At 47.8% G+C, this 23725-nt stretch overlaps 1 protein-coding gene and 1 non-coding gene across 2 annotated transcripts in view; one reads left to right on the top strand and one right to left on the bottom strand.

Moving 5' to 3' along the window:
* LOC144174858 (carbonic anhydrase-related protein 10-like) overlaps nucleotides 1-23725 on the bottom strand; it is a 206100-nt gene that overhangs the window by 159126 nt on the left and 23249 nt on the right. The window lies entirely within an intron of this gene.
* Nucleotides 19326-19397, top strand: Trnae-uuc (transfer RNA glutamic acid (anticodon UUC)). Its single transcript has one exon. It is a non-coding gene; the product is annotated as a tRNA-Glu (tRNA).

Raw genomic sequence — 23725 nt, 5'->3', positions numbered from 1 at the left:
CTTCGTTTCGCGCTTTGTCACCCTTGACAACTGGCCCAGCTTTCATATTGTTACTTCAAGTCAGACTACCCGCGCTGCAGCCTCTTCAGCGTCACAGGCGTCGTAGAAGGCGCTGCTGGACATATCCATGTAAGGTGCCTCGATGCCAACGCCGCCGTACAGGGAGTAGACAGCCTTTTAACGGTGCCGCGCCGCCGCTATTGGGGCAAAGTGCTCAGCGCGCTGTTTTTTCGCTTCGCAGAAGACCCAGAAACGAGAAACAGATAAGATAATTCAAACTTCCCCAGTAAACCACGTTGCGGCGATAATTATAGCGCGGTTTGGACACGATGAATTGCGGCGGCGGAGAGCGAGTGACCCGAAATGGCGGCGTCAACGCATACGTGTCTCCACCCTGTACGGCGGGCGCGTGAATCCATGCGCCCTATCTCCACGAGGAAAGAGTAGTCCTCCATGGAGGCTGCTTCCAACCACGCTAAAGTTGACTGGTACCGAGACAGCCCACCCGGGAGACGGCGCTCGAGTAGGGCATCCTGGGTGTAGATGCAGGGACTCGCAAAACCCGCTTTATTCCTTCGTTACGTCGTAGTCGGCCGTGAAAAAAAAAAAAAAAAAAAAAAAAAAAAAACGAACTTCTCCTCGCGGCATTGCCCTTGATAGCGGAAGCAAGACAGTGAGGCTGCTAAGGCGGCTGACCAGGTATAGCAGTGTTCCAAGGTTTGCGAGACATAGCGAAATCCCAAGCATCTTCTTCTATCACTACCATACAAATGATTGAAACTAAAATAGTACTATGAGATTAGAGCGAAGACCACAGCATGGTTACTCAAGGTGGGCCTCATGCGATCGCCGCTGTGTTCCCCAGAGCATGATATCAAGCGGACTGCAATGCTCACAGTGATTCGAAGGTTCGTAGCCCCACAGAACACTCTGGACCACATCGTCCTCCCAAAGGGACATTGGATGCTGCGCAGAGACGTGTCGCGACTTCTACTAAGCTTCCTTCAGAAGACAGAACTGGCAAACTTGTGGTGAAAGGACCCTAACATAGACTAATTAGGAGGAGCTTGGGCGGAGCAATTGCCGGCATATCCAGCCAGGCTAGCCCCGCCTGACCCCACACAATTGTAACAATCACCACCACCACCATTATTTGCTGAACAAAAACAATTCGAGAAATTTTTGTTAGATACTTTTACAGTCGTCCTTGAGTAATTTAGTAAGCATTTATCATCCTATGATAAATAACTGTGTTATTTCCCTACTGCGTTCCTATAAATTTATAAACACCGAAGAGTGGCGAAGGGGAGGGGGGGGGGGAAGGGTGACTTGACTGTCGCTAATGATCTAGGCGAGGTTGAAGCATTTTCGTGCTTAGAAAGAAACGCAGGGTAGATGACAAACACGGAGACAAAAAACAATTGTTGAATAATCAACAAACATTGTTTTGAACATTGAAAATTGAAAGTGCTGTGGCGGCATCATCATCGCCAACGGCCGTGCCCTATCACCATCGTTACTGGATATGATGACGCAGCTCAGAACATCATGGCCTCCGCGCTGCTCAGCCGCACTCCACGGGCGCTCCCTGATTCTCGGACCCATGTTGTCGCCGCAACGCAACTGTAACTAAATGTAGGCCCTGCCACACCGTCTCATCGGCCGCCTACAGTGCTTTGCGCCCAACTGGGGAACTGTTTCGGTGCATCGGTTCCTCCGAATTCACGCATTAGTTTTATTTATTTATTTATTTATTTATTTATTTATTTATTTATTTATTTATTTATTTATTTATTTATTTATTTATTTATTTATTTATTTATTTATTTATTTATTTATTTATTTATTTATTTATTTGTTTGTTTGTTTGTTTGTTTGTTTGTTTGTTTGTTTGTTTGTTTGTTTGTTTGTTTGTTTGTTATACCTCAAGGACCCCAGAGCGGGGTGTCACAGTCCAAGATGTCCTAGATGTGGTCATATTGCATGTTTCAAGGTCTTCTGGCGTTACTAATAGAAATGTAAGTGTTTTCAGTAGCATCTCGTGATTACCCCAGCTTTGTAAAAGCATGCTAACTTCATTCTGCTGCCGACAGAACAGCACTTGTCAACGGGCGTGAGTATATGCCTGCAATTAAGTTTATTGCTTCGTCTATTTTACTATCATCAATCAGAAGTGCAAAGCCGGCCTACTTTCTGTATTCAAAACAGGTATAATAAAACAAATATGCAATGAATTCACCTACGCTCACCGCAATCCACGTTGCAACATGCACGATAATGAAGTGCTGTAACTCTAAACCTGGGTGGTCTTGTATATACGCAAGCGTCATTAGTACTTGCAGAACCGGAGGAGGAGGTCACCGTTGCTGAGTGGTCGAACCTAATAAGCGCGGTCCGACGTGGCGAATTCCATCTCGAATTGATTATTATTCCCCATTATAAGTCGGTCAGTTCCGCGTCGCTCGAGGCGAGATGTCACGCGGCGCCCAAATCTTCAGATCTAAGAGCCGTTATAAGCACATTCGCGCCCGTGGTGGCTATAATTGGGGATCAGCTTAAGACCTAGGGAAAGCCTTTCCCCATTCGTCTCCTACCCACGTAGCATTGGAAGGAGGAAGCATTCTCATTAAGTATTCATCGCAGCTAGCAAATTCGGCGGGTACAATAGAGGCGGCTTTCTCAGGAAATGGCTCCCGGCAGCGTCTCGCGATCGCCTCATAGAGGCCCCGGGCGCGGACATTGTTGTGCATCGCAACGCCGTGCCGTGTGCAGATCTCGGCTGGACTAGGGCGCTGTGGGATAACCCTTCTTCCAGGGACGCTATTGTCTCTGTGAGAATAGGGCTGCTGCCGCGTAGTACAATGGGAGAGGAGGGGGGGGGGGGGGGGGCGCTTTTACAGCGACCTCGGGGGCGAGCCTTGGGAGAGCATGGCGGAAAGTGCGTGAACCCCGGTCAGATTTCTCCCGGCGCAGCGATCAAGTTGCGAAGTGAATCCTGAGAAACAGGTTGGAAATCTGCGATAACGGCCTTCTTAGATGCGGCAATAGTGGGCGGCGGATGGTGAACAGCGCGTGCGCCGGAGAGCAGGCATTACGTCGCTGCCTAGACGGATGAACCGTATTATAAGAATGCGATTGACCTTGTTCTATATCGAGCGACCGATAAGATGGGAAATTGTGGCAAGACTGTGTGTTAGATGGGGCCATTACTGCTCGGCTAGCTTAAATAGATGCTGAATAGCATTCGGGAACGTATTATCTTTAGCGCCAATGGCGGAGGGTTTTGCAACAGGGCCTCGTATTATTTCGCATACGCTTATTTCTCCAGGATGACAACCTATTCCCGGATTACACCAGAAGGAAGGTTTCGCGAAAAAAGGTTCGGCTCGATGAATGGCACTAAGCACTATCGGAAAGTCGTCAGGAGCACCATTTTAGATACGACGCTCAGAGCAGCTCTTGTCAGCGGCCCTGTTCTTCCTGCGTGCGTCCGTTGTTGTCCGCAGCCTTTTCACTCTCCCCCTCTCCTCTCCGATAGCGAACACTCTCTCGCGAGGGGCATTGGATTGGATTCGATTGGATTGGCTTGGCTTGGATTGGATTTGGATTTGGATTTGGATTTGAATTGGATTGGATTAAAGTGGATTGTGTTGGATTGTGTTGCGCCATAGCCGCGGCAGACGCACTGGCGCCGGCGCGTGCCCAGGTGAGAGCGAACAGTGTGCGGCCCAGCGCGCTCTCACTCCGCTGCGCATATAACCGGTGTGCCACTCTCCGGCGGCCTTTCTATCGACGGTTGCTCTCCGCTTGCGCTTGAACCCCCCTCAGCGTCGCATCACACCAGGGTTCCCGCGAGGGGAGGTGGGCGTAATTTTTTTTGTAATTACGAAACAAGACTGAGAACTGCTGAGAATGGTCTTACATAGCCTACAGCGAGGAAAAGAATAAAGCGCGGAGAATCAAGCTGTTGTCATATTCTCTTATCTCTCTCTACATACATACATACATACATACATTCATACATACATACATACATACATACATACATACATACATACGTACGTACATACATACATACATACATACATACATACATACATACATACATACATACATACATACATACATACATACATACATACATACATACATACATACATACATACATACATACATACATACATACATACATACATACATACATACATACGTACATACATACATACATACATACATACACGCATATATACACACATACACACATATACATACATGCATGCATACATACATACATATACATATACACATATTTCTCTCACACCCTTGCCACTACTTTCTCAAGAAAATATGGGGAATAACCGACTCCGCTATTTACAAAACTTCCTTGACAGCTTCGCTTCTGTCAAAAGAACCTGCATTCGGATGGACGGATCTAAGTCGAGCAGACACACGCAAACACAAACTCACGCGGACGCATGCGCTCTAATATTAGTTATAGAATATTTATTAGGCGCAATTAGCTTACCAATTAACTACTCCACATTGTTTATTTTCAAAAGTGTGGTGAAGAGACATTTCATAGCACCTAAAAACTGCTCCCTCGAGTTGCACTAAGGGAGAAAAACAAATCTGGATCTAGATAGATTCCCCCCGCTCTCAATCCATACCGATTCAAATTTTGCTACAGACAGCCCTGATTGGCTTTGTACTGCACACACGAGATATGAACCAGAAAAGGCAGTTCTTTTTTTTCATTCTCGTTCATCGGACTGCATTTCATCGTCTGTGTTGCAGAGGCAGTGTAAGAGGATCGGCCTGAAGGGTTGCGTGGAAAGAGAGGGGGGTTACGTTTCAACAAAGTATCCACGCTCATCTACTTGTCCGTCCACACGTGCAGGCGGGTCGATGTGCTCTGATCAAAAGAGGAAGCAGAAAACCGATCGACCGGCCCTCTCGGCGAACATTAATCGTCCCCGGAGTTTGTCGTCACCAGAGAAAATGAAGCCGCCCGACCCGGCTCCCCCCTCCCTCCCTCCCGATGAACTCGGCTGAAGTAGCAGAGAAATCAAAGGCTGAAAGAAGGGGGGAAGGGACCATTGCTAATTAAACTCGGCCCGTCGTTATGGATCTCTGCGAGACAGGCCTCTGGCGGCCCTGCCCATGCCAGCCGCGGTACACGAGTGTACGCACGATAAAAACACCGGTGAGCGGCAGTATAGAATGGCTCGAAAGTAGACGTTGTTGCACCCGATATACCGACATTTTGCAGCGGTATCACAGAACTAGACCTGCTAGGTATGATAAGTTTAGCGGTTCAGTTGTACGGCAACAACGTAAAGAACGCCTAATGGTATAACTAATTCCGTAATCCCAAATGCGCCAGGCATTTTAAAGATTCCTGTTTTTGGTATTCATGATTCTTCAAACTTCTGTGTCCTTTTTTTTTTCTCAGTGATTGCTTGTTGGCCGTAGTTGAAAGGGCCGATCGTGACTGTATTATTAAAATACAGATGGCAAGAATATTCGTTGCTACTGGACAGCTATGTTGCCAGCCGTTCTTCAGAGAACACGAGAGCGCAAAGTGGCAAAATTATTGTCACAATTGATTATTAACTCCAAGAAGCGTTCTTCGTAAGTTGGATGCATCATTTGCTGTTTCTATACATTTTCGTTTCACAATTTTCCTCATTTCGCCTTGTGTCCATTATGCATCTATCTTTTATCTATCTTGTATTTATAATAATATGCATCTATTTTTTATCTATCTTGTATTTAGAATAAATTAATATTATGCAATACTGTCTGCAACATTTTCTTGGCACATGCGTGCGTACGGGTTGCCACATCTCCATTAAAAAAATTCATTTCGCTTCGTTGGACTCAGGGCTGTTTTTGCAACCACAAGCAGTATTTATGCATATGCCCCAGTAATACAAGTTCTTAAAATAGACAACCGGTGAAAATACAGATCGATCAACCTATTCGCTCATCTGCCCGACACGTTTTCACGCCTCAGACTTGCTGCAGGCGTTGTAAGGTGTGGCGGTGTTGGAAGTGTGAGACAGGTTACCATGGACAGTGTCCTGCAGAGACCCGCAGTGTAACAATCCCCGACAGAGAGACAGACAGAGAGAGAGAGAGAGAGAGAGAGAGAGAGAGAGAGAGAGAGAGAGAGAGATCCTTAATAAAGAGAAACAAGCGGAGAGGTTTGCCAGCATGAGTTCGCCGTAATGCTACTCTTCGGCGAAAGGAGGAGGGGGAAAAATACAGTAGGAGTAGTTAGAAGAATAGCAGTAGAGAAAAAAGGAAAATTATAATAATAAAATAAACAAATTACAGTACTGTTTCAGGGCATTGAGTTACAAGTTTTTTTTTAATGAATGAAGGGAAGGCTACAATTTCGTAGACACATCAATGTCCTCGAGAAACTCGAATAACATGGGCAGGGCTTTGCGCTGAGTAGAGGAAGAGGGCCATGGTCCAAGTACCGGTCTCAGCGTTAATGGTCCAGGGTGTAGGCAATCAATTTTATGCTGCAAACGGCACCATGTTTCGGCCTAAGCGGAGCACTCCAGTAATATATGTTCGACAGTTTCAGTTGCGCCACAGTTATCACAATGTGGGCTTGCTGTCCGGCGTGTCCGATGTACGTAGGAATTTATAAATGCTGTGCTGGGACGACGCCTATAGAACAACGTCTCTAGTCTGCGGGGTAGACGTTCTGGCCGCCTCATCCTAATATATGATTCTTCCGCGGGAATTACAAAAATATAGCAATCAGGGGCGGCGAATATCTTTGCATCAGCCACATCCTTCTGCGCAGAAAAAAAAATCAGAAACTTACATGAACGCTAAAACTTTCTAATAATGCGAAGGCGAAAGCCAATTCTGTTGATCACCCGCGGAAGTTTCATGTTTGTCTCGTGGGGCCGCTGCCGCATCTTCATTCCTTGCCGCTTCCTCCGGAAAGTATCATTACGAGCGGTGTTTCGAGCGTCTCTAGCCTCTCCCACCGTGGCGTACTTTCTCGGGTTTTTCCCGACCACGACTAGGGCCCGGTGCGTCGTCACCCTTAGCGATGTGGATTGAAGCTCTAAGCGCAGGCGGTGCAGTACACAAGGCGTATCCAGTACGTTCTACGGTCCGTCGCCTTTTTTGAAGGGGTACTGACACGAATTTTCGTTGTTAATACTAATACACAGTTCGCTTCCTTTACTCAACAGGATACACCGGCTGACATATGAGCGGCCTGCGACGCGTGGAACATGCTGCGATTTGATCTTATCTATCGCGCCAACGGAACAGCACGAGAAGCAGCGGTAAGTAACTGGACGCCGGCGCGACATCACTCCGGGTAGGGAAAAGAAGTGACGCGAGCGTGCGCCTCCAACGCTAAACGCTCGTCAGAAACTCGTGACGTCACTCCACACGCGCCGCCCGCGAGCGGCGGCTCACTCTTAAAAAAAAAAAGGTCGGGGCATTCACTAATGGAAAACTAACAACTTACTTGTCCCAGTATACACTAGGTACTTAGTAACTGGAGGTAGTAAATGTAGCACTTGTCAGAATTACTAACCGAAGCAGGCAGTAAGCACCACTACCCCCACAAGTAAAGTCCCAGCGATAGCACTCTTCTGAGCTACATGCGTTTACTAACTGGCCATGCACAACCTAGTCATAAGCACGACCTTAATCTAGTGCATACTACTTCCTGCACTCAGTTAATTTACTAACCATGCAGTTGTTGTTTGCAGAGACTACGTACAAAACCACGGGGTAGTAAGGTTCGTTAGGAGTTAGCAAATACGGCCGTTACTACCTTTTTACGACCTTTTTTTATTAAGAGTGCTGGGGGCTGACACGCTCACCAACTGATGCACGCAGCCAGAGCTACATGTATAACCGCTGCCCAGAAAGGCACTGTTGCCAAAAATAAAGTTCCAAACGCGAAAAAGGAGCCGATAATAAGCCTAGAATCGCAACAGAAGTCGCCATCAGAACTTTCATTGCAAGCGGTAATGAGATTTCGCCGCAATGCTATAGGCCTAACGCTTTCAAGCAGCTCACCCGCTCACCCGCCGCAGTGGCTCAGAATCTAAGGCGTTGTGAGGTCGCAGGTTTGATTTCCGGCCGCGGCGGCCGCTTTTCTGATGCAGGGCCAAAGCAAAAACGCCCGTGTGTACGAGATTTCGGCACAAGTTAAAGATCCCCAGGTGGTAAAAATTAATCCGGAGCCTTCCACTACGGTGCGCCTCATCGCCTGCGTTGCGTCGGCGCGTTACACCGTATACAATCAATCAATCAAGCAGCTCAGCCGCTCAGCTTCGGCGGCGGGGCAGTCGAAACTTGGTCGAAACAACGCCTCCACCGCCCTTTGCAGTGTTTTGACGTCCGCACAAAACGGTGAGGTCATACCGCGATTCTGTTATACGCGCCCTCCGGGCTGGAAGCGCGGTAAACCAAAACGACTGATTTTCAGGCCGTTCAATGCAACGAATTATCGCGCGCTCAGTATTTAAAGTGCTGTTTCGGGTGCGTCAGGCCATTAAGCATCGATGAAGTAAATACAAAGAAAACTTAGTAGTATTCCTCTATCATATGAATCGGTAAAACACGAAGGTGAAATGTGCAGCGAAATCTGCAGCTGAGCATGATTTTGCGGGTCGGCGGCTGTCTTGTAGGTGTGCTTGGCGAGTGACGTCATGCTGGCTGGTCGTTTCGGCAAAGAAGTAATCATGTCATTTCCGTGACGGACATAATGTCAGTGAAGTCTTGGTATATCCCGGCATAAAACACTTTTGTGTTAAAATATAAAACCCGAAAACTAACAACCCTAAATATAACATATTCTTTAGTGCTAAAGGTTGCTTCCCCGCATGAAGACCCTGTGTGCAGAGGTGCACCCTTTACAGCCCGCTTGCTTCGTTGTATTGGCGGCATTTCTCTGAAGTCATGAAATACTTGTGTTTCCCGGAATAAAACACTTTCGTGTTAAAAAAAACCTACAATTTTTGAATCAGTCCTCCTTTAACAATCCTAGTCCAGTGCTACTCTTTCCCTTTTTTGGTGCGCACTCCGATTTTTTGTGCCACCGAGACTCTGCACCTCAAGATGGATTCCATGAAACACAGAGATAAAATAGTGCAACGGGAACGGGACCTCAATTTTCGGAAACATGGTGCCTCTTCGTATTTGGCATACGTTCCCTCAACTTGACGATTCGCGTCTCATATGCATGAAGGCTTTCAATTAAGAGCTAGTTTTGTTCGAAAATTAATATGTTAGTGTCTCATACTACATACATCATCGACTTACGTCGGCGGCAGCCAAGAAATGGGGTGGCTACGCAACGCCGTTTTGTCGGAGAGTGAATCTCGCAGCCGAGGTCTTAGAAGAAATTAGTGCCGCGCGAGCAAGAAAACTCGTTTCTAGGAGCATCCAGGATCGTGTGGCGCTGCAAGCGGGAGCGCTCAAAGCGCGTCGTTGGCAACCTTACCTCGCTAATACGGGTTCACTTCTTGAAAAGAATCTCTTTTTTGTTTGTTTTAGTCACCAACACCGTGGCAAACACCTTCCAGAATAACCTGAACGGGCTAAAGCTTGCTGCGCGTTGGGAGTAAAAAATGATGCGAAAGTTGTTCGCTACGTAAATACGCCCACGGCAGGAGCGAATCTTGGTTGTCGGAGAGCGGGTGGGCAGTAATGTTCCGTGTCGGGAATTTCCCCTTTTTCGGAGAATTTTCGGCTGTAATTTTGGCCAAAGTGGAAAAAATGGAATCTTTATTAGATGGAGGGAATTTTAGGGGTCACTAGAATAAAAAGGAAGAATGATGTAGGTACACCAAACCCCGCATTATTTATTACTTTTTTTTTAAGTTCTCTTAACGCTTCGTCGGATTTGTGTTCAAACATCCGAAGTCGTGTTCCTGCAAGCCAAAAGCATCCAAGACCGCTTCCAATCCGGTTCATGAAGCCAGAGGGAGAATAAAAAATAGAGTATTCAATAAGAAAGATCTATAGTAAAGCTTGAAGCGGCGGAGGCTGAAGGGCTGCCACCTGTTCGCATGTATTTCTATGCAATATACAAAAAAGTATTTCGGGTGCGCCATAGTCCACGGGCTGTCAACAAGACATGGTACCAGCAGTCCCGGACTAAGCTAAAATTACCTCAATTACCCAACAATGTGTCGTTGTTCTTCATACGGGAAGTTTTAACTTAGAGCTTTAAAATGCGAAATAAGCATGCTGTTTGGTACAATACAAGAAATTTATAGTCAAATCCTGCGGAGCGGTAGATGTAGTAAAATTTATTGTCCCCTGAAACTCGTATTCTCGAACGATGTCTGCGCCCGGAAGGCGGAGTAAAGTAGACATAAGTGGCATTGGCTAATGCCCAAAACCGAACAGGAATCCACGTAGAGGTCTTTTAGCTGCAAAACGAGAATGCCGGGAAATTTGCAGGGAATTCTTACAAAACATGCGGGGAAAAATTGCTAGAAATATGGAATATCTGATCCTTGAAATGGGAATTTTTCTACCGAGTACGGAGCATCACTGCGGGTGGGTGAGGAGCCAGGCCGAGAGGGATTGACGCTCGCAATCGACGCTTCGGCGCACTGCCCTCGGTCGTGTCTTGCGCGATCGGGTCAATTCCAGTGTCGCTCATTCCCTCTCGTTCCCGGCCCACCCGTTCTTCACTCGACATCCAATAACACTACGGCCCTTCTCCTCCTAATTCCCCCTACATAGTTATCTTGTTTGCGAGGCTCTCTATCTTTCTCTATTTGCGGAGACACTTCTTGCAAACGTTCCCCTTTTGTCTCCCCTTCCACCTTTCTTGATCCTCTGTGTCGGAACGAGACATTCTTGTCTCTTTCTTTGTCTCCTGCGGCCGTTTGGTCAGGTCCCCAACTGCACCCCGGAGAAAACTGAGCTAATTAGCGCCTGTGCCTGGACAACCTTGGGGCGGACGAGATAGAAGGGAGGAGCCACTTGGAACGTGTCAGCACGGGTATTGAGAAATACTAGAATGAAGGACGCTGTGGATCAAGGACCCGAAGGAGAGATTCTTAGAGCCGAACCCGATAACAAGCGGCACCTCATTCCGAGTTGAGATTCTTTAAAACAATGGGAAACAAAAAACACTAACCGTGACTGATTAAAACGTCCTCTGTAGTGACAGCATTTGGGTGTGTCCGTCAAAATGTAAAGACTGTCTTGGCTTGTCGTCTAAGTACATATAAAGGAGAAAATAGTGAAGGCTGAAAAATCTGTTTTCCAAGAAACAAGGGTGTCATATACTGTCTTTTGTTTTCACACGAAAGGGTTTTATTCCCGGATGCACCAAAGTTCACTGACGTAATATCCCTCGCGGAAATGACGCCACTACATAGAAGCAAGCGGCCTGTAAAGGGTGCACCCCTGCTCACAGGGTCTTCTTTCGGGGAAGCAACCTGTAGTACTAAAGAGTACCGCTATACTTAAGGTTGTTCGTTTTCGGGTTTCATATTTTAACACGAAAGTGTTTTGTGCCGGGATACACAAAGACTCCAATGACGTAATATCCGTCACGGAAATGACGCCAGTACACCTTTGCCGAAGCGACCCGCCAGCAGGGCGTCGCTCGCCAAGCACACCCACAAGACAGCCGCCGACGCGCAAATCCTTCGCAGCTGCAGATTTCGCTACACATTTCCCTTTCGTGTTTTACCGATTTCCATGACAGAGGCATCAACCACAGTTTTTTTTTTAATCTTAGGTGTTTATTGGAGGTAAAAAGTGTTTATTGGACGTAATGCTGCCTCTAGGCAACAGAATACCCCACTGCTTGGTGCCGCCAGCGCCAGCCGAAGAACTGAAACTGTCTGCGTGTTTATCAGAAACGCCAAGCAGCTTGGCCTCCTGTTGAAAGGAAGCCAGAGCATCGGCCCAACACAACGCGAAAGAACGTCTTAATTCTTACCCTCTCCTTAACCTTTCTTTCAGGCTGTGCTCTAGTTGATTACCACTTTACTGAGCATCTACCCGGTCAGACGATATTGTGTCATACAATAAATTTAGTTTGGACTTCAAACTGCAAATATTAAAAATGGAATGCAGCTTCGCTTAATTTAGAATTTAGTAATGTCGCAATAACAAATGTGTCAGGCGTAACGCAAACTGCCTCTCCTTAAGACGTCGCAGTGCTTGGAATCTTCACATTCATTCAGCCCCAGTTTATATCGCCGTCCGCGGGTCGCGCATACTTCAACGATTCGCCGTTAGTGGCTGATTGTTCCAACACGCCATTTCATTTCCATTCCTTGTGTTTGTTTTCATTACGAGAGCTAACCTACCAGTGTACACAAATACACCGGAGTGTCTGCAAGTCTTAGCCCGCTACGCCGTAAAATAAATTCTTGAGTTACTCCGAACCGCGAGCCCTCGTGCGTTCAGAAGCCTCAACTTCCACCCGTCGACAGGTATAGGGCTCGGCGGGTAAACAACGACCGCGGACACGCCACGAGCGGACGACAGCTCGATCGGGAGCACGGAAGAGCACTCTCCTCGAAGGCGCTCCCAGCGAGACGTTCAGTCACGCAAGTCGGGCGCAGCCGCTAAAAGCCTCGCGCGATCCCTGCGCGGCCCCGGAACGCTCCCGGGGACTCGTGGCGCATTCCCCCGCTTCCCTGGCTGGCCGCCGCAACCGCGCTCGACACCGATGCCTCCCGGCGAGAGCTCGCAGGGATGGATGGGGATGCGGGCACTCGCAACCGAAACCGGGCTTGTCAGCGCCGCATAAGGGACGGCGACAATGACACGTAAACGGAGCGGCCTCCCCTTCCTTTTCTAGTTCGGCTGCCGGCTGAAGCGATGGGACTGGCTGTTGACATGGTAATGGGCGCGGATTACCGGACCGCTATCCTTTCTGTCGCCGATGGCAGCCCGGCACGGCATCCCGTTCAATTAGGGAAGAGCCGGCTCTCGTTCCACGCCAGCCATCGTTTATCTACGACGGCGATCGCGTTCGGAGCCCGGCGCGTCGTCGCATCAACCTCTCCCTATTGCGACTCTCTCTGGACGAACCCAACTGCTTCCCATCTTGGGTTGCCTGGCAATTTGTGTGGAACTAATAAACTATCGAGTATATTTAGGACACCGAGGACCCAATTTTTGGCCGTGAGGGCCGTTTGGAGTGCGGTGCTTCATTCGTGTCTAGGCCCCTTTTACTTCCGGATGGAGGGAGTCCACCAATCAGTCGTCCGCGCCCGCTATTGGAGATTAATCGACAGCAGCCATGAAAGACTCGGCCCGGGGAGAAAGTGGAGCTCGACCGTTGTGGGTCAAGACCTCGAAACCCACCCACTAAGAACACTCTCGATCGCACTAGAAGCCTCGCATCACCACCAGGGAATGAGCTAAAAATGCGGATTTTACTTTTTTGTGAGTGCATCAGGAAGGCTTTGTATTTCTTAAGATGGCACGTGCCTGTCAAAGAACTTAAACAACAAAATGTTTCTTTTTTGTGTGTATGCGCTTGCTTGCGTGCGAGGTATTCGACATTGACTAAGACTAGAAGCTGTTTTTTATTCCGATCCGATTTTTACAAGCTCACGTCACATTAATTTGCGCTATACCTAGTACTCAGGGTGAAGAGGCGTCGGATGTCACCAGAGCCACGCAGCGAACAACTCCATGAAAGTAGTAGGAGCGAAGTGCCTTCACGGACTCATCAGCCTATATGGGCAGCAATGTCCAAACACACATTCGGTGAGCTCGGGTTAAATGGTCGGGAAATGAAACACACAAAGGAGAGCTAGGCCACAGTCGAAAATGACGACCAGAAAAATTTGTGTAGTTTGTCGTATTTTCGCGTGTCGTACTGTCGTCTTGTATTACTGTCGTGTCGTGATTCTGATGTTCTGTCGTGTGTCGTATTCCTGTCCTGATTTTGATGTTCCGTCGAGCCGAATTTCTGCCTTGTCGGGATCCTGATGTTTCCTCAGTAGTTGCACATGGTTTTAATGTTATTGCCCATTGTTCTGAAAAGTAGCGTAAATGGACGTTTTGTTGTGACTACAGGAGTGTTTGTCGATTTCGAAAATTGACTTTTTCGTTCCCACAGAAACGTGTATCGTAAAAAACAGATGGCTTTGTCGTAACAACAGGACTTCTGTTGCCACAACAAAGTTTTTGCCGTACGGCAGAAATGCTTGTTAGGTTTTTGTGGTATTCCTGTTGTGATTTTAGACGGAATTCAATTTCAAGCCACGCGACCATCGACGTCGAGTAGCGCGCCATTAAAAGGCTTAGCATGCTTTCAAATGAGTATGCTACATGCTGTACCCGCAACTTCGGGCCGTCTCAGATCAAATCTTGGGCCCTGTAAACCTGCTTTAGAGGCAGGAACACTCAAACCCAGTGCTATCTTCGTATTTTAACACTAGCGTGCACACTGCTCCAACAAGACCCTCTTGTTCAAACAACAGCGTGATGAAAACAGGCTGTCCAATTTTCCTGCTCAATAAATCAATTTCTAGGGGGAATAAACTCCGTTAATAAACAAGAGTCTCGCGAAAGTGCTGCTGTTACTACTACGAGAGCGGCCGAGAAACGTAACAGTGAAGTTCTTCCCTAGTGAGAACAGAAAAGCTCCCCTCCCCACCTTTTTTCTTCTCCTCTTATCACGCTAGCGGGTGCAGATAGAAGCAAGCGCATCCTCGGGAACAACAACACCGCAGCTTCATTTTGCCGCGCGATCATCCTTTTCTTCGCAACTCGGCCGCGCTTCAAGATGGAGGAAAAAAACCGACGACAAGCATTTACAAACGAGGTGGAGAGTCAGCTGCGCTTTATCCGCTCGTGATTAATAAACCCAATTAAGCGGCGCGGAGGAGACCGCGGCGGGGCAAGGAAAAAGAAAAAAAAAGGTGAAGCCACCCAAGCTTGCTGCCGACGCCGAGGAAACGAAAAAGGAACCGCTCGCTCCGTTATCAAATCAAGGCGCGTCTAGACGCTTGATTAAAGGTCGCTCGAATTGCAACGAGACCATTTATTTTCTCCTCGCCCTCCCGGCGTAACAACAAGTGGCACCCGGGGAAAAAGTTTGCTCGTTAAAAATTGTACCACGGTCTTGTCCGGTTGCTGTGGGTAGCAGAGCTACGTCTAACGTCGCGCACTCGACCTGCTTGCTGTAAGAAACTCAAACAAAGCAAAGTAAGGCTTGCGGTTTTCAAAATTGGCTCCGGGCACGATATTAGCCTAATGCTCACGATATGCCCTGTAATATTCGCCTTCATGTGGTGGGTAGTTTGTAATTTTTCTCGACCTGCTGTCTAAAAGGCTGCAAGTTGTGCGCGAAGAAAAAAAGTACTGTAGACTCTCGATAAGCGGAACTTCTCGGGACCGAAAAAATTTGTTCCGTTTAACAGGAGTTTAACACAGATAGATGTGTGAAAGGGCAAATTTATGTGCGTACACACTCTTAATACCATTTCATGGAACTCTAAGCACTAGAAGGTGGATGTAGCTGATAGTTTTTTCAGTAATCAAGGAAACTAAAAGAGGTTTAGGCACAGCATTCACAAAGTTGATTTGGCAACAATGAGTCGCTCTGCTCTACAAAATGCATTAATTATTTTCATTTGAGTCCTAGCAACTGCATCTTCACGGAGTCTAGAGGCCTCAACTTCGCGAGTCACCGAATTTAGAAGACGGCAACGTGGTAATGAAGCGCAAAAGCACCACGATGGCACGAATGAGGCGGCAGGAGCTGAGCCCTGTAACCTCGGCGTCTTGAATCGAGACCGAACGACTGTAACAAGAACTGGGATGTTGCATCGTTGCGCTAACACGGCTGGCTACTAACGAGACGAGGCTTACGAGGCCAACAAGGCTAAAAAACGTGGAGGAAGAAAAAGAAAAAAAAAACGAAATAGCCGGAACCGTAAAAAGCTGATTCTCATGCCAATGGGTTTCACAACAAGTTCTATTTTTGGTTCCGTTTACACGGTGACGCGAAAATTTTAGTTCCGATTACCGAGAGTTTTTCTACGTTATCTAATACAAAACCAAACCAACTTACACGCTACTGTTCTGTTCAAGCGGCAATTCCGTTCCGTAAGGGGAGATTCTACTGTATATCATTTTTGGTTGTCGATCCTTCTTTAACGGACACTCTATGGTAAAGCATTCCTTTACGCGCCTGTCTCCGTGTTGCTGGACCATAATCGGGTTGAGATATTATTGAGATATTGCGATATTATTGCCATATTATTGATAAACAAATTCAGATATAATTTTGGTAGTTGTTCCGGTTTATAGGCTATCGTTGATAACAATCTATGAAACTGTGCTTCATTTAGGTCGACTTCATGTCAATATTTATGTTCCCCACTTATTTTATGTTAGCTATAAGGGGATGTATATCGCTCTCTTAGAAATCACTTCTTTGACTGTTTCGGTGACTTGTCAACGCTTCGCCACAATCAACTTTAACTTTTTTTGTTGTTTTCAAAAAACCCGGATTTACCTTAAGGCGGCCACAAAATATAACCACGTCGGAAGAACAACTATACCAATTCAAACGCAACTTGCGAAATACCGCTAGATATTGAGAAAGAATTCGGGACTCTTTTTTTTTCTGAGGAATCCAGGTAAGAAAGCGGACGGTGGTGGCAGGAGTGTATTTACCAATACATAAACACAATCAACACACACCCATCCTCTATGTGATCATCACGTCAATGTGATCATCACGTCAGTTATCATCACGTCAAGTTGCGGATGACACGACATGAAAATATGCATCGCGATTATAATTCCGCTGGATGACACGTCACCGCCCCTTTTGCGTAGAGGAATCGCTAGGATGACAGGTCATGATGATAGCTATGGCGGTACAGCCCTAAAGCCCTAGGGGAAACTCCACCCAGCCTTGTGAAATACAGCCGCCAATATTTAAAAGTGTGAATCCAGAGTTGGGCCATGAGGTAACGGAGGCTGTGGCCGCCCTCAAAGCAGTCCATTTGTCGCACTTCGTCACCGATTCAACCTAGGGGGGATAATGGAGCGTAAAGAGAGGGAAATACAAAAAAAAAAAAAAAAAAACACGCGACGGCTCTCTCTCTGCGCGTTCAATTGTCGCAGTTGTCGGCGGCGCCATCTTGTCGACTGGCGAAAGACTCCTCCTTTTCTCGCAAAACATCATCATTGGCGCGCCAAAATTAATGACGTCGCGACGTTGTCGACAGCAGCGCCTGTGTCGAGAGGCAAACTTGGGCGGCGACGGAGGCGATGCAGTTGCATTCTGGCCACGAACGCCCATGCATTTTTTTCTTCTTCCTCTCCCACGGTCGCTATAGTTTGTTCAATCGCATAACGCCGGGTGTGCAGGCGCAAACCTCGTCAAAGCCGCCGCCTCGTTCCGGGAGCTCGGCGGCTGCAGCGGCCCCCTTTTTCTTCCGATGCGGAAACAGTCTTTACGCACCCGCCCTCGCGATGTTGTTCTTTGGCAAACAAGGCGATTCTCGAAATTGGCAGGAACAGTGAAGAATTAGCCGGCGACGCCTCGCATCCGCAGGGGGGAACACGAAGGGAGTGGGGAAAACGCCCCTCGGGCTATCGCAAAAATAACGGTTAGCGATGGAGATTGAAAACCTTGTATTTTATTGTTTTGTTTGTGTGTTTATGCGCGTCTACGGGTGTGGGGATACTTACGTCTATGAATACATTCGTGGGTGCATGAGGGGAGGGGGTTTACCAAGACTGGCAGTGCAAGCTGTGTTATTGTCCGCAAAGTGCCTTGTAAAGCGGGCTGATGCAATATCTATAAGAAAGCGCGTACATGTAATGTAACGTTCCGTCGTTTGCAGCCTAACGAATTCCTGTGCATCCGGAGGCGGCAGTGCTCGAGGTTTACAGAATATCTACGTTGCTGGGTGATTGATGCAAGTTCTGTGCGTGTATAATAGTTGCTTCTTCAAGCTGTTGTGGCGTATTCACAAAGAAAAACAAACTTAACGTGCTCCGATATTGGGAAACTGCAAATAACGTGGAAAGTTTGGATAATCTTAAATTAAGGCACTCATCGTGGATTGAACAATAAATAAACGCCGACAGTGACTGAGCGGGCACTTCGTGCTGCGTTATTTTTACACTTTGAAGTACGATGTAGTTAACGTGGTTGGACTGCGCACGACAAGACCTCTAAAAGCATGACCCAGGCTTGAATTGAGTCCACCGATAAGTCGATACCTTTCGACTCAAAGGAACACCGGTGTTTTGTCTGATTTGGAGCGGACAAAACGCCGGCGTTCGTTTGAGTCGATGCTAAAACTAGTTATTGACCTCACGTCAGTATGAAATGCGCTGGAATTATGTACAAGCTCATTTCTCATCGGAGGGAAAAAGGTAGAGAGAGGGGGGGGGGGGAGCTGCACTTCTGAAAGAGGCCAAATAAAGAACGTAGCCGACGCCATTAAGATTGGCATTTCTTGCGTTAATGCATATGTGCCGAAAACGGCAACCATGAAGACATGGAGAGAGAGAGAGAAAGAAAGAATAGTCTTTAATGATGCTGGTGAGGTTAGCCTGACCAAGGCGCCTAGCTTGCTACACCAGATGTATTAAAAAATGAAATCGATGAAGAGATGTTGATGATGACTGTGATGAAGATGATGCGCTTATGAATGGAGTCCTGTTTAAAGAGTCCGATCAAGTCCTGTGCTTAGGAAAGAAATTGGGCTTTTGTCGCTCGAGATGCTCATTTAGAGTTAGACCAAGGGCCTAACACGTCACTTAGAGTTAGTCCTCTAGAAAGCGGAAGGCCCAAGGACACTTAAAATGACGTCCTAGCTTCTCTACACCGCGTACATTCACATAATACGTGGTTGAAGTCCTTCGTCATGGTGGCGATTATAGACGACGGCGGGATATGAAAGGCAATACAGTGCGCTAACTTTCCACTGTTAACTCCCACTATAAGATACAGAAATATACACAAGCTCCATCGACACAATCATAGCAAAGGCTAGGCCTTGTCACTACTGCCAATTATCATCACAAACATGCTAAAGAAGGGGGATACATGCCGCTTTTGCCTGCCATTCCTTGGTCGGCGCAGCCAAATCATTTGTAATTAGCAGGTCTTCTGTTTAAGTGAGTTTCATACTTTAAACGTACCGGTGGTGCTAGTGTATACAAAATGATTGTGGTCGGGAGTAGATGGTACTCCCCTCTTTATACGATATGCGCCTTTTGAACTAACACTGCAGAGTTATACTGTGCGTGCTATTCCTCTCACCGCTTCACTCATCTGCACTGGTTGTAAGCGGCGAAGTTTCGTCTCCGGCGTGGTCTAGTGGCTAGGATACCTGGCTTTCACCCAGGAGGCCCGGGTTCGATTCCCGGCGTCGGAAGCTGTGCGGTCTCATGGTGTAACGGTTAGCACTCTGGGCTCTGGCAGAACCCAGCGATCCGAGTTCAAATTTCGGTGAGACCTACTTTTTTTACAAAAAAAAAGTTTACACGCAAAACTGCGGATCGTCTCAAACTACCGCTTTTAATCGGCGCATTTCTTCGCAACTCATAGCTACTTCCTAAAGACGATAGCCTTCCTTGAGCTGCCAAAAGGCAAACATTTTGGTCGGTACGTCCGTCCGTTTCTCTATCCAACCACCCGACCAACAACGGGCGAAGGAATACTTTAACACGAAGTATACTCAGGCAAGACGGATGCGGCTCCATGGGTGATACATGTCCACATTATTCAGCGCGGAAAAAACCTCAGGCATGTTTGCAGCAAAATGAAAGTACATAGCCGAGAGTACCGGTTTTATTCTAAGAATACAAGTTGAGTTGCTTTAACTAAAAAGAAAGAATAGCGCCTTAAGAACAGTACCGAGGAGACAAGAAAAAAACGCACACACTGAATCAGAAGATATCGAGTTCAAGCTGCTCCAAGGTATGAAAGAACAAAATGCTCCAAGAGGTAACAGCGCGAACGGGGAAAACTGATTAAATTGAGCAAAACTCCATTGCATTCATCATGTGACGAGAGAGAGAGGAGGAGAAAGAGCATGACGGGTGGGTAAAGGAAGGAAGAGAGGGTTTTACGCTGCAGAGGCGGCTAAGTACTGTCGTCCTTCGACGACATTTGCAGCGAAGCCAGCATATACACGGTCGATTTTTTAGTGAGGCGCCAAAAACAGCGCGCAGTTTTGAGTGCGGGCACGCTGTTGCTCGTACGTATTGTACAGGGCAGTAAATGAGCACTCGTATTTAAGGCTTCCCTCGTAAAAGATTAACAATGGTAAACAAGAATGACTGTGGTGTGCTTTGCTGATTCCGAATCAATATTGAATGCGATCAACATTCCCGTACACAAAGCGAGGTAGGGTATTACCGAAAATAAGGGCACCAGCAAGAAAGAGGCAAACAGCGCAACACAGAACGCACAACTGCACTTATTGAACTGCGCACAGGCGCAAACATTGACACCCCAACGCGTTCTGAGCATAGCCCGCATCTCGAGTCGAAAATGCGGTCAACCTCACGGGTGCGACCACAGAGGTATGGAGTCAATTTAATATAAACAACGCTTTGAAAACAAAAACTGGCTATTTTGCTGTGCAAGTTAAAGCATACTAATACGAGGCTGCCCTCTTCTCCGTGCGAGTTAAGCCTCGATAACTTGTCGTGTACGGTGTGGTGTTATCGACACACCCTCTGTGGATAGTCAGCTATTGATTGTCAGAGGCAGGACTGATAGCCTGCTAACACTGCAATTATAGAACACAAGGTAATTTTGACGTTGTACAACACTTGACGTACACCTGTGAGATTCCAATGATTTTCTAAATATCGTATTTTTCTGTTGCGTTCTGTTCTTTAAAGTGAGAAAAAAGTATCACCGGCTATTCCGCTCTCTGAAGGCGGTTTTCCGGCGGAGCTGTGTTGGCGACACGATACAGTACGGATGAATTTTTTCTTACCGCAGCATCGTCACGGCCGTCTCGACACCGTCTCTAGCGCACGACACCACTGCCCCTTTCTCGTTCCCGGATTCGCCGGGTCGGTCCCGACGGTGATTGTCACATGCGGCGGAACAAGCGCGTTTTCGTTCTCTTACCGTTGCTGCTCGCGGCCTCACTGCTCGTGCCAAAACTCGATCTATTTCCCTATGTGGCTTGCCAACTGTGTCACAAATACGTGGCCATGGCGAAGTTTGCTGCGCGAGATCCCAAATTTTAGATGCAGAGCATCTCATTCACTCGCCTTGTCCCTCCGGCGGCGTCGTCGGCGTTGTCCGCCCCTCCCCCATTTTCCTCGCCGCGCCAGCTGCGCTCTCCGCCACTCAACCCCTCTCCTCTCCGAAAGCGAACACTCTCTCGCGAGGGGCATTGGGTTGGATTGGATTGGATTGGATTGGATTGGATTGGATTGGATTGGCTTGGCTTGGCTCGGCTTGGCTTGGCTTGGCTTGGCTTGGCTTGGCTTGGCTCGGCTCGGCTTGGATTGGATTGGATTTGGATTGGATTGGATTAAAGTGGATTGTGTTGGATTGTGTTGCGTAATAGCCGCGGCACGTTGCGTCATAGCCGCGGCAGACGCGCTGGGGCCGGCGCATGTGCAGTACTCTCTTCCGCGGTTTCCTCTCCATCGGGCGCGCTGCGCATATAACCGGTGTGCAGTTCTCCGGCGAAGCAACATCCACGCATGGCTCAAACACCTAGAGTCCACGCCGCTTTACAAGTACGCCAACGTCGTCATCGACTGGGACCGGCTTACGCAGTCCCCTCAACATTATGCGCGCTATAAAACGCGGTCCCTTCGCCGCTCCGGCTATGCGTCGCATCTACACAGGGGTTCCCGCGAGGGGAGGTGGGAGTTTTAGGGGCGAAGCTCCTAAAGCCATGGGTCTGTCCATCCCTTGTATCTCGTGGTACGTGACCGCCGCATGCTTTCGGAGATGTCGCATAGTGGGCCGCGTTGCACGCTCAAGAACCGGCTGCAACCGGCAGCGCAAACTCGGCACCGGGAGGGCGAGCTTGTCTGTGTTCGTCAACGGAGGCGCGAGCGCACGTGCACTGCGTGGGGGAGATCACGCAAGAGATCACGCCACGAACGCAGGCAGTCGTTCTCGGAGATCGAACGAGACGCAAGGACCTTTGCTCGTTTCCTCTCGTCTTGTTCGGGCACAAGTTCGCCCTAAATAAAAGTTCTTTCTTCACCGTTGTGTCCCATCCTACGTGACAAATTGTGGTGGAGGTGCGGGGTAGTCCTCGATGGCGCGGGGTCTTTCACCAGGTGGTCTGGGCCTGGGAACATTGACTCCGAAAATAAAAGTTGATTTGTACAATGTACGCACACAGTCTTACGTCTTTCTTAATGATGTAATGGGCGAACTTTCACGGGAGAGTTACGGTAACCGATGATCTCCCCCTCTCGAGCTTCGCCCCACTTATCATCATTCATTCCGTGAATATGGCGTGATTTTTTTGTCGCTTAGCGCCCCTCGCACTCGGTCTCTTTCGCGCATGCGCACTCCATGCTTCGAAAGGTTTGCTGCTCGCTGACACGCAGACGGTTCTCCCTAGCCGTAGATAGCTTCGCTGTGTAAACTTAAGAGTTGGCGTGGCTCATGTGTCCGTTTGTGCGTATTTCCCTGGCTCAAGTTATCGTCCCTGTGAACACAAATAAGGCACACCCATTTCCATTTCTTCAATTCCATTTCGTCAAACTGGAGCATTTTAGTGTTCACACGCGAGCCAAAGTAGGTATAGTAATTTTCGTAACGTGTGTTCCTGTGTTTATTCCGTAAACGCTTGAAAATGAAGAGAAAACAAAAACTAAGCTCACTTATTTCCAGCGTGAAACTGCAGAAAGAACGAAGCTGTGGTCCCCTTGTGTCGGCTTGAAGGTGAACGGGCGCTCGCCCAAGAAGGACAGCGCCATCGCCGCGCAAATTCTACAGTTCTCGCAAAGGAATCGGCAATAAATGTCAGCGGCGAGAGCGACCCGCCGCTACAAGACCACAAATCGCCCTATCAATGGGTCTGGGAACGAGTTTCTGCAGGCCGCTAACAGGTATAGGTACCTGCTCCTACCGCTGCGTTACTAAGGTAAGAAATTGGGCTTAGTAATTAGTTGGTTTTGCATGTTGAGCGACTGATGTCGAGGTTACCAGGGGCACGTTTTTTTTAAAGAAGACGAACGGATGACGTGGACAGGCCGAGCGCAAACTAACAACTGATTTATTAGAAGTGCAATACTTGCTTGAGCATTAAAGCACCGAATGCGTGAGCTCACACTCAATCATGCTGTCTCGCCTGCAATAAAATTCATAAAAAGCAGCTTGTAAAAAGATGGTCAGAGAAACAAAATTCGTCAGACGCCGATCCCGCTGCAGCTCATATTTATAAACAAAGATAAAGAGCTATTCACCAGATTACGACGTTTAGCACCTGTGTGTATTTAAAAAATTCGCCTTTCACTCCCCCCTTTCCATTTGTACCTTGCAACCCTTTCTACGAGCTTGGATGCCCAAGCACATTTTTAACTTCTAATAAATCAGTCGTTAGTTTGCGCTCGTGCATTGCCCACGTCGTCCGTTCGTCTTTGGAAAGTGCGTCCCTGGTAACCTCAAGTGCAATCGTTCAACCCTGCGTTACGCACGACCTTCAGCAGACGGAGTTAAAGGCTCGGCCTACAACAGCTCCGCGGTTAAATTGCGTGACCGAGTGGC

Source organism: Haemaphysalis longicornis, unplaced genomic scaffold (assembly GCF_048455015.1).
Source record: "Haemaphysalis longicornis isolate Haplotype H1 unplaced genomic scaffold, Haemaphysalis longicornis Haplotype H1 scaffold_3, whole genome shotgun sequence".
NCBI classification, from domain to species: Eukaryota; Metazoa; Arthropoda; class Arachnida; order Ixodida; family Ixodidae; genus Haemaphysalis; species Haemaphysalis longicornis.
This window is presented reverse-complemented; position numbering and strand designations above follow the sequence as displayed.